Source organism: Phocoena sinus, chromosome 1 (genome assembly GCF_008692025.1).
Source record: "Phocoena sinus isolate mPhoSin1 chromosome 1, mPhoSin1.pri, whole genome shotgun sequence".
NCBI lineage: Eukaryota > Metazoa > Chordata > Mammalia > Artiodactyla > Phocoenidae > Phocoena > Phocoena sinus.
In genome coordinates this window covers 108,437,798-108,450,314 of record NC_045763.1, presented here as the reverse complement: position 1 = coordinate 108,450,314, position 12,517 = coordinate 108,437,798, and the positions used below count along the sequence as shown (strand labels likewise).

At 42.4% G+C, this 12,517-nt stretch overlaps 1 protein-coding gene across 3 annotated transcripts in view; it reads right to left on the bottom strand.

Moving 5' to 3' along the window:
• Positions 1-12,517, bottom strand: part of BCL9 (BCL9 transcription coactivator) — an 85,456-nt gene that overhangs the window by 47,207 nt on the left and 25,732 nt on the right. The window contains exon 1 of one of the 3 annotated variants that reach the window (XM_032649472.1): positions 1,415-1,656. The exons of the other annotated variants lie outside the window; for them this stretch is intronic. The gene's annotated coding sequence lies outside the window, so the exon portion shown is untranslated. Of the gene's footprint in view, positions 1-1,414; positions 1,657-12,517 lie in introns of those variants that run through there. 3 annotated transcript variants of the gene reach the window in all.

Genomic DNA, 12,517 nt, shown 5'->3' with positions numbered 1-12,517 from the left:
GCCGATGTCCTGAGTCCAGAATAGCAATTCCCAGAGCGGATCTGAGAGCCCTTTCGGGTCATGGGCTGTGATATGAGAGGGGCACACTCGGGTTTAACTTTCTTGCCAGAAGGCATAGAATAACGGTCATTTTCTAAGGAAGAATTTATTAAGCACCATCAATGTCAGGCAGTATATCTATTCCATAGTGTAGGAAAAGGAAGTTCTTTGCCTTTGAGAAGTCTGTAATTTTGTTAGGGAACCAGTATGCCAAATATCAGAGTTCTAAGCCTAGAATCATTTGATCCATTCTCAACTTTTCCCTCCCTCCATCTTTTAGATTAAACAACAATAACATTGAGACCTAGGGAGGCTGATTGACTGTCCTTGGTCACTCAACCAGTAAATTAGCAGAGATAGAACCAACGTTTCCTAACTCCAAGTCTGGGTACCATTCCCTTATGGTTCACTTTTGATACTTCAAAAGGAACAGCTAGAACAAATAGCTACACAAGTTAATATGATACAAACCATGTGTACAGAAGTACTGTGGAAGACAAATTAAAGGAATGCAGAGTCTGAATTGAGTTAGTCCAGAAAGGTTTCTTTGGAGGAAGTTCTGAAGGATGTGTTTGGTAGGAATTGTCAGAAATTCAGTTTAATTCAACAACAATTTTCTGAGTGCCTAATGTGTACCAAGCACTTGGCATATAGAGGAAGAAGCCCCAAAAGATGAATATCATACAGTGTGTGCCCTAAAAGACAGCAGTACTAATTAAATTTATTAATGGCAAAAGGGGAATGACTGAGGTAAGTTACACAGATAGTTATAAGACAGCAGGAGGAAAAATCAGATTCTTGGAAATATTGTGATGGCAAAGAAAAGCTGGCCAGGAACCATGAGGAAATATACAGTGAGAGGGAGAATTCAGATTGTATTAAGGTTTTACAGAGAGGCAAATTTTTCTAAATTTAAGCTGGGTAAAAGGGAAACAATCAATTAACTTAGATTTCAAAAATTTTGGAGTTCGTCCTTATAGACATAATGTCTTGATTCATCACATGATCGTAGCCAGATTCATTCAGAGATTGATATCATGGAGACATTTTTTTAAAAAACCCACAATGAGACAATAGGTAGAAAACTTTGGAAGCACTGCTCCAAAGCTCATACTAGTAAAATGCTAAAGACAAGAGGACTTAGAGATCATTTGGTCCAATGTCTCATTACAGATGGAAAGATTAAGGTCCAGAGAAACAAAGCAAAAACTTACCTTTTCTCTAAGGAAAGCGAGAAAGGGTTGGGCCCAAAACTAGAGCCACTTTGTTCTAACTCTAGTGCTAATATTTTCTAAGCCAAAAATTGGGACACAAAATACAAGAGCATTTATAGGCCTAATGGAACAGACTATTTAAGATAAAAACAAAAGGTTACTGTGGTCCTTGATGATGCTTCCAGAACATTCCACTGCATTGGTCCTCTTGTTTGCCAGAGGCACGTTTCAGAAGGGAATCACACTCTACTCAGAGTCATGAGAGACTTCCACAGTCATAAGAGAAGCGTCAGAGTCTGTCTCCACCCAAGGTGAGCCCTGGATGAAAAGAAATGCTAGAGGGACTACAGGCAAGTCTTTCATAAACAGAATGAGATGATAAATAACATAAGAGTATCAGTTCCCAGGGCATCAGATTTTCTGCAAAGCCTAACATGCACAGGGCTCAATAAATTCTAAATATAAACTGAAGTAAACTGATGATGACCTTGGCCAGGGCACTCCTTGGGCATCATAAGATACTCATACAGCAGCAATTTTAACCCTGTTTATCTGTTACTTGTATAAATGCAAATCCAATGATTTTAATATCACGGTTAGATATTTCTCATTATTCAAAAGCTGAAACAAAAAAAAATTCCCCAGTATTAGTGTAATAACTGCCAGAAGATTTGTGGGTTATTCTTGCACTAAAATAAGTCATCCAAGATATGCATCAAGCCCTGTCCACGCAAAATAATATATAATGATGATGTCCTTTATGTAGACATTTCTCTTTCGATGGTAATAGATTTGCATGAATTCATACTCATTTTCTCACCTAACTCCTCTAGAGACAGAGACCAGCAGTAAGTTAAGTTGCTAACGTTAAGTGACTGGAAGCCATGGCATCTGCCTCATTATGCTGATATGGAATAAACAGCTGTATAGAAACATCATCCTAAGAGTTAGAACAGAACACCCAGGACGATGCAGGACTCACACTTGACGATGTCATTATTGTCCTAAGTCACGCAGCATTTCTCATTCATTAGGACCATATTTCAAATTTCAATAACCGTGATGTTTAGTAATAGTTTCTAAGAATATAGACTTACAGAGCTTTGTGCTTTTGGTTTCTATATATTGAATTCCTCCCTCTCACTTCCTGTCTTTGCCTTGACTAGGAAGTGAGCTAATTGACTTTTATGATTCAGTGTGTACTATGGTGTTTTATCAAGAAATAATAGCTTTTAAGGACTTCCCTGGTGGCGCAGTAGTTAAGAATCTGCCTGCCAATGCAGGGGACATGGGTTCGAGCCCTGGTCCGGGAAGATTCCACATGCCGCGGAGCAACTAAGCCCGTGCGCTACAACTACTGAGCCGGCGCTCTAGAGCCCGTGAGCCACAACTACTGAGCCTATGTGCCACAACTACTGAAGCCCGCGTGCCTAGAGCCCGTGCTCTGCAACAAGAGAAACCACTGCAATGAGAAGCCCGCGCACCGCAACGAAGAGTAGCCCCCACTCAACGCAACTAGAGAAAAGCCTGCACTCAGCAACAAAGGCCCAACGCAGCCAAAAATAAATGTGAATAAATAAATTTTAAAAAAAAGAAATAATACCTTTTTAAATGTATATGTTTGCATATTCATCAACTATCTCCAGAAAAACATGGAAAACTGGTTATCTCTGAAGTGGCTGGGGGATGGGACAAGGTAGAAGGGGGCCTTTTCAGTTTTATCTTTTTGTGAATTTTATACTTTGGATACGTATCATCTATTCATTGAAAAAATATGTTTAAATGTTTTTAATGAATAAACAAATATTCTTGTCGAGCTTCTTAATCCCAAAATATGTTGCAGCTGTGACCAAGATTAAATAGCAGTTGATTTCCAAAGTTTTAAAGGCATTGGCTCCATTCTGATCTAGCTTGCCTCTTATTCCTCCACAATGTTTCTTGTGCCACATTCCCTTTTAAACATCCAGCAAAGTTAACTTGAAGAAAAACATCGCAAGAATTGTGTGTCACTATTCAAAATAACTGGACATTCTTGGAGTGTGCCAAAACTATAGCCAGGAATCAATGAAATACAGATTCTGAGTGCTAGCTACATTTTTAAAACTTTGCAGAATCCAGTGGTATATAAACGCACGTAAATTTTATCTGGTTTACTCCAATTCTCTTGCACTTATTAGATTCAATTACCAATTATTTGACTATGGGCAAAAATCTCTAAATTGTAAGATAAGGTTGAAGCATTGAATAGATAAATATGGTGAATGGTTAAGGGACTTATTGCAACATTGTAATACAGCACTTTAAAATGAGAGGAAAGAAAATCCCCTATCCCTCCCCTCCAGTGTTGTACTTGTACCACCTAGAGACTTAACCTTGGAATTTTAAAAAATAAAAAAAGGAAGCATGATGCAATGGAAAACACACAGACTACAGGACCACACAGAGCTAAGTCTGAGTCACCCAAGTTATTAGTTGGGTGTCTTTGACAATTCATTTAGCTCTTATTTGTTAAATACCTGCTACAGTGAAGGCACTTTGCTGGGTGCTGGGCACTGGGCATAGAGCAGAGAACAAAGGAGAAACGAGTTTATCATTTGGTGGGGAAGATGGACAATTAAATTATAATAAAGTTTGTGAGGGAACGTGACAAGGAGCTAACCTAGTCTAGGGGTCAGAGTTGGCCTTTTGGAGGAGTGATGTTCAAGGTAAGACCTGAAGGATGACCTGGAGTTATCAGGTGAAGCAACTCCCTCATTTTCAGGTCCTTGTCTGTAAAACAGGGATTATGACTGCTATCTCAGAGGTTTTCTCTGAAGATTTAATGCGTTTTGATATCTAAAGCGTTTGGTGCAGCAACTGGCACTTAGTAAATGCTCAATAAACGACAGCTATTATTATTTGTTCATTTTGTACAGCCTTCTCCAGTTTATATATGAGGCTGTGCTCAAAAGTGTAAAACTTACAAAATGAACCTTCAGCCGAATATTTATGTTCTCCTGCACGTGCTACACAGGAGGGGAAGGGATAAGCAGGCCAAGTACACATCCTCTCGGCAGGAATGCCCTCAGGCTCAGGGCAGCACACTCACCGTGACCATGGAGGCAGGGCCCCAAATCTTCTTTGTCACAGGGCTAACGTGTTATATGAGTCAGATCTTTAGTCCTGGCCCCCTAAAAGGCTGCTGGGTCTCCCTGTTTAATCAGACATGAAACAAATGGCGTGCCGCGGCAGAGGCGTACAAACACGCTTTAATTACAATATTGTAACACCAATTAGAGATCTGTCTAATCGAGGACTCGGCACTTCCTGCTCGGATATTACTCCCATGTTGGGATAATTACTGCTAATTAAGCTTGGAACTAATTAGGCTAAATGATCTCATTTATACCAACAAAGATGACTTCTAGGAGTTCATAAGAAAAACTAGGGTGATTTTATCATTCCTGGACTATTTGGCATTTCACACTGGAAATGAAACACCATCCCCTGCCACCAAGGTGTGCAGATAGTTTACTCCTCTGGAATTCTGGTCCCAGATGGCAGCAGGTTCTTCATTGGTCTATGCAGATTCTCCTACACAGTGAAACAAATACTGTAAAAATGCTGTCCTCTCAGATCATGCTGTGTCCTTCCACAGATGACAGTCTTCTCCCCATGAAGGGGCAGCCACTGAGATCAGTGACAGTAGTAAAGGGTGACTACTCACAGCCTTGTTCAGAGTCCCTTTTGCTTTCCACATACATTTCATGTACAATCAACAGTCTTACCACAGTCTTCAGAGCATACAGTATGACATGGGTTTGGGTAAATTATTTATTCTACCTAAGTCTCAGTTTGACAGCTCTAGTGTAGGGCTAATGATAATGCCATGCAGCATTTCTGTGAGGATTAATAAGGTAACACATACGGAATGCAGGATGGTACTTGGCACATGGCAGCCCTCAATAAGCAACAGGACTTTCTTTTTCTTTAAGGCACCATAATACTCACTTCTGATCTAAGTCCTCATGTTACCTGTCTTGCTACTCTTTTCTGGCATGGTGCAGTGGTGATGGAAAAAGCACATGACAGGGAGTTAGGAAACCTAGTTATTTTCAGGTTTATCCCTAACTAGCTGTGTGACTTGAGCAAGTCACTTCTCCTTCCTGGAAAATAACGACACTTTGCTGCATGTACTGAGCCAGGGCCAGTATTGACAGTTCCACATGAATTTTTTGACTTGACCTTTATAGCAACACTCCTCATTTTAGAGATGAGGAATCCGAGACCTAAATAAATAATTTTCAAAAACAAAAACAATCTGTCACTGTTGTGATATGACAAGGTCAGGAATTGAACCCATGTCTCACTCCAGAGCCTGCCCCTCTTAATCACTGTTACACTGAATTGCCTTTTTTTTCCTTCCCATTTGTAACTGAAGCAACTAGAGAAGGCTTCTCTGAGAATCTGTGGTTCTGTCCTATGGGGTGAACCTCTCAACTTTATTCTTAGCCAGCAATACTAATCAATTATGAAGTCTTTATTGTGTGTCTAATATATGCGGCATTCTAGGGAAAATAAGATGCTCCCTCCCCAACACAAACACCTGACGAACTTCATCATTAGACTACCTGCCTTAGAGTTCCTGTACTTTGATAAATGTTTGCCCCTATCAGAATTACATATCTTAACTCTTTTCACAACAATGAAACTAACTTCCATCTTGTGGAAAATCCTCACTTATGCTATCTTCTTTGGGCTCTACCACTGGGGCTTTTGTTTTTCTCCCTCTGAGAAAAAAATTCATGTAAAACCAGGGACTCTGGTTCTCTTTTATCCTCAGAGTCTAATTAGAGACTGCATAAATATTAAGTACTTATACACAGACAGAAATTCTTTGCTGGATTGTTCTACTGGGGGAAACAAAACCCATAAATAAAGCCCAAACCTCTGTTCTTAAATAATAGAGAGAATTGAAACCTTCAAACCAGGTACCTTTTCTTCTAGAGAAGTGTTAAGGCAATCAAAATGCAAAGGCTGGCTGGTCACCTATGGTCAGTTCAGATCAAGAATTTCCTGCAGCCTATCTTGGAAGTGATTTCTGTTGTTGCCAGAAGAGCCTAGAATGTAAATACATTGGCCACCTGACTCTTAGGGGCCTTTGCAGCAAAAACCTCCCTCCAGTCTTTACCCCACTAGAATGTAAACTCCAGGAGGACAGAATTGTTTTGTATCGTGTTTCATCTCCAGTACCCAGAACAGAGCCTAGCATATAGTAGATGTTCAATAAATGTATGTGGAGCACTGGGTTCCAGTGCAGGACTTTGGGGCAAAACCAAAGAAGCTTCTACACCTTTTCAGACATGTGGAGCTCTGGGAAGGTGCATCTTTTCTCCCCTTTGGTGAATGCTTCTGGCATCTCCTCAGGAGGTAACCTTAAATAGTCTGGGCTGTTCTTTGACTCCTATGTCTGCAGGGCTGCCCACGGCCACATCCTGTGGTGAAGGCAGTCCCTGGGTCTGATTCCCTCACTCCAGGGTCTCTCTGTGGAGGAAAATGACATGGGATGAGGGAAGAGGATGCTTTCTCACCTGTTGAGGAAGAATCCAAGGACCTCAACATCACCCTGCGGAGGGGCTGGTAGGTAGACCCTGCCTGAATGCCCAGAACACTGAGCATTTCCCAACCCAGGAGCTTGGCTTTGACGGAAAAGTGGATCTCTGTCTGCAGCTAACTCTTTGGAGATTGAAAAACACTTAACTACCCTTGCCTCTGTCTGAAATAGACTGCCCAGGGGCAATGTCATGTTGGTTCCTCACTTGCAAGGTGAGAGCCTTAGTTATGGTTGGTCAGAAAGCACAAAGAGAAGGAAGAAACAATGGAGCTGGGAGCAGAAAACTCAAGTCTCAGACTGGGTAGCTTAACTTTCATCCTGTGTAAAATGGGGGTAATAAAAGCAATCCTCCCCACCTCAGAGTTATAAGGACCAAAAGGGGTAATGAATGCTACCACTGACCGCACACTGCAAATGTCACATAACAGTGAGTTATTACCTCTTGCCCACTAATTAATTGTCTCTAATTGTAATGGTACCTGCTTGGGAATGTCTGTGACCCACTGTGTCCTCAGGGACGCCTGGGTGGGCCCCATGGTGTATGGCTAGTGGATAGGAGATGTGCAGGCAGGTTCCCTGAGACCAAGTGTGAGTCTGTCTTTGCCAGAGATTGGTTTGGCTGCTCATCTGGCAGGATGTTTCCAGAGATTTACACCCAAGCAGCAGATGACACACACAAGGCCTTCCTGGCCTCCATCTCTTACTTTGCTGGAGATGGATCTATATGGCTGAAGACCTATGGGAGCTAAGGAGTCCTTCCTTATTTTCTACCGGTCACAAGGATTGGTTCCTTACCATTCCTAAGAGCATGGGCTACCCTAGCAAGTGAAGGACTTAGAGAAAGGCCCTTGGTCACAGGGAACCCCAGTGTGACATATTAGAAGAGCACAATTTTAAGGAATCCTGAAAGGGAGCAAAAATTAGCACAGGCTTTAAGACAAAATAGGTGATTAATTTGAGGATGAAAAATGAATATATTAATGAATAAATAAATATTTGGGTAAAGCGAAGAAACCTCTTATAAGAGGAATCATCATGCCATTCTCCTGATTCTCATTTTGTCTTTTGTGTGAATACAGTTTCAATGTATCATTTTTGTTTTCTTAATACAGCTGAGATAACTCAGCTTCCAGTGCTATCTAGGGCATGCCAGACAGAGAGCCAGGGCCTCTGTGGCTAGGGTGGTGAGGGAAATATTCTGAATCCCCAAATCACAGCATAGCAGGTCTAAGGGAGAATTTGGGTAAGTCAGCCAACCCCTTCATGTGAAAGATAAGAAAACTGTGGGGCTTCCCTGGTCGTGCAGTGGTTAAGAATCCGCCTGCCAATGCAGGGGACACGGGTTTTAGCCCTGGTCTGGGAAGATCCCCCGTGCCGCAGTGCAACTAAGCCCATGAGCCACAACTACTGAGCCCGCACTCTAGAGCCCGTGAGCCACAGCTACTGAGCCCACATGCCACAACTACTGAAGCCTGCGTGCCTGGAGCCCGTACTTTGCAACAAGAGAAGCCATCACAATGAGAAGCCCGGGCACCGCAACGAAGAGTAGCCCCTGCTTGCCGCAACTAGAGAAAGTCCGTGCACAGCAACAAAGCCCCAGTGCAGCCAAAAATAAATAAATAAAATAAATTTATAAAAAAAAAAAAAAAAAAAGAAAGAAAACTGTGGATCAGAAAGGTTACATGATGTGCCCAGGTCCATAGAACTATGCCCCTCTGAAGACAGCACGTTGGGTTATTTGCCTGAGAAAACATACCAGCTTTCCTCATCTGAGGCAAAAGAAAAACAAAAGTGTTTTACATTTGTTGCTACAGAAGGGAAAAAAAAAAAATCAATGAAGTTGCCAAAAAACAAGGCCTCCCATTTAAAGGCGCCAGAGAAATGGCCCAGTGAATGTGGGCCTCCGAGCAACCCAAGACTGGTTCCTACAAATGACAGAGGTACTGGGAAGTCGCCTGAGGCAGAGGTATCAGTGAGACCGTGTTTTGTCTATTCTTTCACCCCATTTAGCCAGGAAAATCCCCAAATGGGGCTGGTATCTTTAGGACTATGTACGTCCATCCATTCCTCTTTAACGACTATGACTGTCCCGGAAAATATGATCCACTCTTGCTTCAAGTATCTGTTAAAAGAATATGATCACACATCTGGAGGGCTGAAGGGCTAGAATCTCCCTAGTAAGAACCTCACCATGAGGCCTAACTTTAAAATGGGTCTTCCTAAAAAGTCCTTGAAGTTAGTCTTCCCTGGTAGAAAGAAAGTAGTCCTTCTTTGAGGTTGGGGGTCTGATTGACATTTCTCTGCATTCAAGATTTTGCTCATTCATTTATTCATTTATCCACCTGGCACTTATTGGGTTTCTATTCTGAGCCACAAAAAAGGGTAACTTTGGGAAGACAGAATCCCTGAAATGAAGGGGTCATTACTCTCCAGTAATTACCCATACCTCTATACCCGTGAGGACTAGATTATCTATCCTTCTTCTTATCTGAGAAATGTTTTCCTCTGTTGGAGGGGTGAAGAGGGGCAAATTTTAACTGGTTGGTTTAATGCATCCGATCATCTTCAGGCAAAGGTCACGTGTCATGCAATTGGAGCTAAAGTGAAGAGGGAGGTTGGCAGGCAGATCAGAGAGCAGAAAGGGCAGACCACAGGCAGAGGATGGGTTCCATAAGCTTCTGGACAGTAAAGCAAATGTCAAATATGAAAAGGTCTTGCCATTCATTCATTCAACAAACACGTGTTGAGCATCTACCGGGTGCCTGATACTACACTAGGGGCAGAGTTATAAGATTAAATAAGTGGACAACCTTATTCTCAAGGATCCCAGGATTTAGAGGAAGAAACACGAACATACACAACATTATGATGAAATGAAATAAGTTCTAGAAGAAATATGTACACAGTGCTAGATGGAGAAAGAAAATGCTGAATTTGGATACATTTTTAAGGTACAGTCAGTAGATTCTCATGACTGTTTGGAAGTAGAAGGTGAGGACGACAAAGAATTCAATGAGCCCAAGAGTTCTAGCTTAGGGGACCAGATGAAAGGTGGGATTATTTAAGTAGGAAAGGGAATACAAGAAGAGATTCTGGCTTTTTAGATGAAAGTGCATGCATTTTGTTTTGCTCGTGGTGTCCATGGGTGGTTGTAAATGTGTCTGGAATTCAGGAGAGAAATCAGAAAATAATGCTGTATTTGGGGAGGGGGGTGCAAAGGGATAGGATGAGGAAGAGAGGCAAACGTAGAGCATAAATATATAAGAATTTGAAAACATGATCCCTGCCCCTAAGAAGATAATGCAAAGTTCCCATCTACGCCATTGCTTTCATGTAGGTCACAAATGGCTTCAAACTGTCAACTGCAGAAGGCACTTTCCACCCTATCTCCTGCCTGACTTTGCAGGATTCACACTATTGACTCCTCAAGGCCTCTTGCAGTTGTCTCCCTGTAGCTTCTGTGATGCCACCTTTCTAATTCTCCTCTCACTTCCTATTTTTCCCCAGCTTTCTTCTACTTTTGTTTTTTTTTTCTTTTTTTTTTTGCAGTACGCGGGCCTCTCACTGTTGTGGCCTCTCCCGTTGCGGAGCACAGGCTCCGGACGCGCAGGCTCAGCGGCCGTGGCTCACGGGCCCAGCCGCTCCGCGGCATGTGGGATCTTCCCTGACCGGGGCACGAACCCGTGTCCCCTGCATCGGCAGGCGGACTCTCAACCACTGCGCCACCAGGGAAGCCCTCTTCTACTTTTCATGAAGTATCAGGGATCCCCAGACTTCCATCTCAAGACTTCTCTTTTCATTCAACATGCTACTCCTGGGTGATATCCCATAGCTTCAATTGCCACTTACAAACAGATGGTTCTCAAACCAATATCTCTATCCCAGACATCCTCTGAACACAATAGGTGACATATAGAAAGTATATAATCGACATTTGTCTGTTGAAACTAACTGAGCTTTAGCCGGACTTTTCCCATCCACGAGCTGCATTAGGACATCAGGATTTCCCATAGTCTTCAGATTCAGCATAAACAGAAGTAATCTTCTCCTGTGACTGATCTTCCTTTTTTAACCCCTATTCTTTTTTTTAAATTCAGAAAATGGCACCTTTAATACCCAGATACCTAAACCGGAGTCCAGAGTCATCCCAGGATATACTGTCTCACTACCATGTTGTCTTTCAGATTCTACCTCCAAAATGTTTTAAATACACCCCTTCCTCCTCATTCTCACTGCCAATGCCCTTCACCCCTTCCCCCCCACCCCCCCCTCCCAGTTTCACTGTGAGAGTCGGCTATTTAATATCTCTGGCTCTAATCTTGCCCTGGTCCAAAGTGCTGTCAGAATGATCTTACAGGATAAATTTCAAAGTCCTTGTGGTGGGACAGATCCTTTCTCTCCTGGCCCCTTGCTCATTTCCGTCTACTCTCTCCAAAAAGAATCCTTTTTAAGAAAATATTTACTAAGAAGGCTTGGTTCTCGAGTGGCTTTATGACCTCACACATTCTGTTCCCCCTTAGTGGGTGCCCTTCCTCCACTTGCCTCCCTTCCCCATTTGTTCACCCAGAAGGCTCCTCTAGACCTGTAAAGCTCACTGTTAGAGTTTTCTTCTTCCCCTGCTTCCCCCGGCTGCCTGGTGGTCACCTTCCCTTCTCCAGGATTCTGTTTATCATTTTTTGCCACTTTATATTGGACTGTTTATTCATCACTACACAGTACGCTCCCTTAAGGGAAGACAATTTATCTGTGATTCCTAGGGATCCCTATCACCTGGAACAGTGGTAGGTACTCAGGGAACGACTGAATAAATGAATGAATGAACGAGAATGATGGGAAACGGGACACACGTATAAAAAAGCCGTGGGAAAAATGTAAGCATGTATACAACGATACACATAAAGAAATGCACCTTCTCTTGGACAACTTCTGCTCTGGGTCTATATAGAAGGTAGCCTTTCTTCAAAGATGTCCTCAAGTCTAATTCTTTCACTTACTTTGTCTTTTAGAAAGACTGTGGGAAAGAGGGAAGCAAGTAAAAGAAGTCTGCTAAAAGTCCTCTTGAATTTGCCCTCCCATTTCATCTGATCCCTTTCTATATTTGAAAAAAAGAAAAAAAAGGGCTTCCCTGGTGGCGCAGTGGTTGAGAGTCCGCCTGCCAATGCAGGGGACACGGGTTCGTGCCCCAGTCAGGGAAGATCCCACATGCCGCGGAGCGGCTGGGCCCGTGAGCCATGGCCACTGAGCCTGCGCTCCGCAACGGGAGAGGCCACAACAGTGAGAGGCCCGTGTACCGCAAAAAAAAAAAAAAAAAAAGTAAAAGGTTCTCACTCAGATAGCTGTATAGAAATCACAAACTATTAATTTTTGTTCTGTTTGGAACCAAGTAAAATGACAAAGAGACTGGCTTGTTTTTGCCTTTTTTCCCCAACAAGCTTTCTGGTTCAACATTGCCCAGGTATGAAATTTAATGAGAGAAGGGTTTTAAGCATTCAGTGAGATGCTGGACCAAATGTGATTCCTTGCAACTCTGAAATTTTGTGATTTCACGAAGTCCAGCATTCTAGGTTGAATGGTCAACGGGGTATTTGTTAGGAAGAATTTGTTCTGTTAGGTTATAAAGCCTCTAAAGGCTGTGGAACTCACCTTTTATGAGATAATTTGGCCACATTTT